Here is a 5,318-nt window from a genome sequence, read left to right as displayed (position 1 = left end):
CTTGCACGAGTTCACACAGGAGGGTAGAGATTAGATCTAAGAGAAAGCCATGCCTCAGAGAGAGAAAGTGACACACCTGAGACCACAGAGAAAGGAGGAGGGATGACTGTGTGCTTGGTCTAGTTTGGAAGGTCACATTGTAGGGCACAATCCTCATCCCAAAGCCTTCACTTTGGGAGAAGAAAGCCAGTGCATTATTAAAATGCTGGGGAAGCAATGCTCTCCCCCATGGCTGTGTGTTTACGATTCAGGACAGGGGACGGAGTGAGGAGACTGGGTGCTGCTGTGGACGCGAGGGCCTGGGGGGCATGCACATGGCAGCAGCTGCCTCCTGGTGGCATGTGGAATCAGACCTTCCCAGGCTAAGTCTGTCCTAAGGGATGTGCTGACCACGGACCACCCTTTAGATGCCAAAGACGGTTTCACATATGGTAATCATTGGCTTCGATACCATTTCATTTACATATAACAGGTGCTGAAGAAACACCCTACTTTAAGACTGACCTTGTAGCACAGTGGTTGGGCACTGGCTGGAGGAAGCCAGAGCCCCATGGCTGGCTGGGGTTTGAGTACTGGCCCCATCAGTTTGAAACACACGACAGGTGTATACGTGCGTGCCCAGGGTCGTGACGTGATAGAGAACTGAAGGGGAAAGGATCACACGTGACTGGGCCCTGCTGGGAGGCTGGAATTCTCTCTCTCCCTGTTTTCTTTCTCTCACAAATGCATGAGCCCTCTGCCATCAAAAAGAAAAAGAAAGTAACAGACAAAAATAGTTTAGTTGATGACGCTATAAAACAGAGCTAGGGCCAGCGGATGGGATAGTGGTTACGTCACTAGATTTCCACATGGCCAACCATGGTTCGAGTCCTGGACCTGGTGGCTTGAGACTCACGCTGGATGCATGTGTGTGTGTGTGCGCCTAAGATCCTGGGAGGAAAATGGAAGAGAAGAGATTGTGGTATGACCATCTCCCCTAGAGGAGTGATTTCTCACCGTCTCTGTCTCTCTCTGGCGAGCACACGCGCCCTAAATCAGAAACCTCTTAAAATCAAACAGCAGCAACAACAACAACAAACACAGTTGGCTCGAGTGCTTGAGGGCTCCCATGGGTAGCTGGCTGGGGAGCTGGGCTACAGGCCTGCTCCCTGAAACCCCAGGTCAGCAGCTCAGCACCGTGAGAATTCGCCTGGCTGGAAGGCAGGCTGGACAGTCTGAGCTGCATGTGCAAGGTGAACTCAAGCACATCAGGCTGCACCTGGGCAAGTGTGGACAGCCCGTGAGGGAGGACAGAGCTTCCACTGCATGTAGGCCTGTCTGGTGAGCCTCCAGGGAGAAAGGAAACACTGTTGGCAGGAACTTGTCCATGGCCGAGCCGGCCATGGGCTAGCTGAAGTTCAGTGACACTTTGATAGTCTTAGCAGACGGCAATTTGAGGAAGGAACTGGCCTTGAATAGAGAGGTCATGGCTAGGGATGCAGAATTAGCACAAAATGGTGTCAATAAAAAGGATCCAGGACCAGCCCAGGGGTGCGGTGGCAGTGCACTAGATGGTAGTGCTGGAAGCCACACGGCTGGCCCTGGGTTCGGGTGCCTGGCCTGGCACACCTGACATACACTGGGTGCACCTGTATGCATGCCCAGGTCCTGATGGGCTGGAGGGCACAGGGAGGGTTTCGGGGTGATGAGGCCCTGTCGTAGGGCTCTTCTCTCTCTCCTTTACATGTGTGCACATGCTCTCACGAATTTTAAGGGAAAATAAATTGTTTTCCAATATCAAAAAAAGCAATACAGCCTTGTGCATATCTACCAAGCCAGCTCCAGGAAGGTGGGGAAGGGTGAGCAGGGTCACAGAGAACAGAAGACTGCCCTGGGCTGTGGTCTGGCAGGAGAGTTTTACCACCGGAATGGAGGGGACACATTTCCGTACTTGACAGCATAGTCAAATCACCGTCAGCCCTCATGACGTCACAAGGCAGAAAGGGGAGCGGACAGAACATTCTAGAAGAGTGCTTGGGGTGCCTCGTAGAATTGGAGCTCCCTGGCGTCTCTTTAAATAACTCCACTTATTTCTGAGCCCAGGTCATTACTAAGCATGTTAGAGAAGCTTTTGCTTTAAACATCTTCCTTCAACAAATGCAGGCCCTGGGAAAAGATGAGAATGAAGACCACGAGGAGGAGGTGATGAATTAGCAACAGGGGCCAGACGCTGGCGCGGAGGTGAAACGTGACACTCTGTGTAACCCCGTGTGGGGTGCCTGGGTCTGTGCCCAGAGAGTACCCTGAGGACTGCAGCACACACGCACCCAGGACCCAGGGCCTGGGGCCAGAGAGTCATCGGGACCCTGTTAGAAGAACTATCTCTCTGTTTCTGTCTCTCTCTGTCTCTCTCACTCACTGACTTAGTAAGTAAATCAACTTTAAAAAGTTAATGTTTTGGGGCCAGCAGATGGCGTAGCAGTTACATTGCTGGACTCCCACGTGTCCGACCACAGTTCGAGTCCTAGCCCCAGTAGTCTAAAATCACACAGGGTGTATGTGCGTGCGTGCGTGCCCAAGATCCTGGGAGGAGAATGGAGGAGAAGGGATTGTGACATGGCCATCCCCCCTGGGGGGTGATTTCTCCTTTTCCCCCTCACTATGTCTGTCTGTCTGTATCTCTGGTGAGTGCATGTGCCCTAAGGCAAACACCTCAAAAAAAAAGTTAACATATCATAACTTGGACCTTAACTGATAGGCACTAAGCTCCTGACATATTCTATCATTTCATTTTCATGATCACGCCGACAGCTCTAATGGTAAGAGAGGATGGCTAGTGTGGGAACTCAGGTGTCTGAATCCTCACAGCTGGCGTGAAGCTGAGGCCCGACGTGAACGCAGGTACGCCTAATTCCAAAGTCCCGCCCTGGCCTGGGTGGTCAGCAGAGTGGCACAAAGCTGGTGCTTAATAGATGCTGGCGACCAGATAAACAAACTCGCTAAAACCACGAGTCCTCAGGTCACTTTAACGAAACGGCACGCACTGCAGTTTTCACCTAAGTGGGCTAAATATGGCCCCTCACTTAACATGGTAGAAACGGCCATTATAACTGACGCCACTTAACATAGTAGAAACAGTCATTATAACTGACCGGCATCGCAGGACCAATGTTTCCCACTAAGGCAGGGAGGACTATGACCTGCTTCAGAGATTCAGCTGCCAAAATGAACTCGGTTTCTGCCAGACATTTACACACCAGCAGGGGACAGGCACCCCGAAAGGCCTTTGCATTTGTCTTCTTTATGCAAAACATCACAATAATCAAAGCATGGTAACTGCAGTTGTTACGAGCACCTCCGTTTTCAGTCTAATTGCGCGATTGTGACTCGTACTTTCTGTAATTTCAGAAACTGATTTACAGAGGTCTAAGGCTGCTTTAAGATTTTATAAAACTCCCGACTCGCAGAATCCAGGCTGGCCTCTGCTCCTCCACTCCACGTATCTCGGTCTGTGGTTTTCCAGTAGCTGCTGGGTTTACAGAAGTTGCACAGAATCGGCCTTTCCCTGCTGGTCTTCCATGGAAGTCTGGCCTGACACCCACAATGCAGGACAAGGAGATGAAGGCAAAGGGAGGAACAGGTTTCTGTGTGCTCTGAAGCATGTTTGGGGTGTCGGAGGATTAGCCCTGGGAGGCCGAAGGGGGCAAGCTCTGCATGGCTGACCCATGGGGGGGAGGGTCTAGGTTCATGTCCAGAGACCTCCCTGGGCATGCCAGGCAGGCACATGTCCAGGACCCGGAACTGTCTAGGGGAGGGCAGAGCACGCCGTGGGGACCCTGGGAAGGGTATGGTCTCTTTCTCTCTTCTGTCTCTCTTGTTCAAGGGTGAAAGGAAGAAACTTAATAATAAAAAAGAAACAGAAATAAAATTAACCCTTAGATACTGGGCTAGGTGTAGGTACCAGCCTTTGGATGCCAAGAAGGGCATTGAATCACCAAAAGTACTGAACAGCAGCCACGAGATCAAGGATAGGATTAGGGAGGCTGCAGGCACGGGGCCCCTAGGTTTCCGGATCGCCTGGACCTCCTATTTTCTCCAATCCCGGCAAGTCACTATCTCTACGGGTCTTCCTTCCCTCTTCCAAGTCCTTCGGTTTTGAAATACCGGCACTCTACCATATAGGTAATCTACGTCTCTTCCCTGAAAGAATTTATAATCTAGTTGGTGGTGTAAGACCTACTATGGAAAGCTGGAGGACCAAAGAAGTGCTGAAAAGTCTTTTATGTGGGGAAAAACCTAAAATAACCTCCGAGAAAAAAAAAAAATTACAAGGGGGAGGGGTAGGAGGCCAATTCTTCTAGCCCTGCACTGGGATTCTGACTAAGACCACCTCCTGGGCTGTGTCGGCTCTTTCTGAGGTAGTGATGTTCCGGAGATGGTGACTCAAGCAGCGATTTGTCTGAGCCTGTGCAAGGAGCCCCGTAACCGCCCACCCTGTTTTATGCTAAATGAGTACACAAAGGATCCAGCCACAGAAAATGGTGCAATCCTCTGCTTTACCAAGTTATTCTTTGTCTTCTGAAGTCTTCCTCTGCATTTTGTTCCATCGTGAACTTTCTATCAACTACCAAGACGTGAGAATCCCCTCTATTCAGATCACACTCAACATTTGTGGAGTAAAGTGAATTAGAATCCAGTTTCCTACCAGTGCTGCTTTTGGATGAGAATGGCCAGTGTTAACATGTAAAAATACTTAGAAATAAAAAGCTAAAAGACCTTTGTTAAAACAGCTATCAGCTTGTGCACTTGAAGAAAAAGACATATTATGTGTAACCAATAAAAAATAATAATACCGGGCCAGGAGGTGGTGTGGTGGTGAAGGCCGTGATCCCACATGGTTGACCCCATGGTTCAAGTCCCAGACCCAGAGGCCTGGAAAACACACCAAATGCATGTGTGTGCGTGCCCGAGATCCCGAGAGGGGAATGGAGGACAACAAACTGTGGCAGGACCATCCCCCCTTAGCGGGGTGATTTCTCACATTCCCTCTCTCTTTCTCTATTTCTGCACCTCCCTGGCAAGCACACATACTCTATAGCAAAAAAATAAAATAAAATAAAAAATTTAAAAAAAGGTATACAACTGACTCCAGGGTATGGCTAACTCTATTAATATTACTATGAGCATGTAATTTCCATATCGCTATTAATGAAAGGCAATGATAAAACTGTAACAAATTAATAAGTATGTAAAAATGAGAAATTTAGAGCCCTGTTTATTTATCTAACTGTATTGATTTTTCTCTTCTATAGAGAGAGAGGAAAGGGAAAGCGAGAGAG

The 5,318-nt window shown here is 49.3% G+C and overlaps 1 long non-coding RNA gene across 2 annotated transcripts; it reads left to right on the top strand.

The window, feature by feature from the left end:
• The first annotated feature begins 1,824 nt into the window (after positions 1 to 1,824).
• On the top strand, positions 1,825 to 4,843 carry LOC102498747 (uncharacterized). Of its 2 annotated transcripts, XR_337025.2 has the most exons (4): positions 1,825 to 2,181; positions 2,791 to 2,880; positions 3,388 to 3,619; positions 4,402 to 4,843. It is a non-coding gene; the product is annotated as an uncharacterized LOC102498747 (long non-coding RNA). The 2 variants fall into 2 exon arrangements; XR_003547370.1 differs by having other exon boundaries at positions 3,388 to 4,843.
• Positions 4,844 to 5,318: the final 475 nt, after the last annotated feature.

Source organism: Tupaia chinensis, unplaced genomic scaffold (genome assembly GCF_000334495.1).
Source record: "Tupaia chinensis unplaced genomic scaffold, TupChi_1.0 Scaffold143936_1, whole genome shotgun sequence".
In the NCBI taxonomy this organism is placed as follows: Eukaryota; Metazoa; Chordata; class Mammalia; order Scandentia; family Tupaiidae; genus Tupaia; species Tupaia belangeri.
The sequence above is the reverse complement of the archived record's forward strand: the minus strand, read 5'-3'. Positions and strand labels throughout refer to the sequence as shown.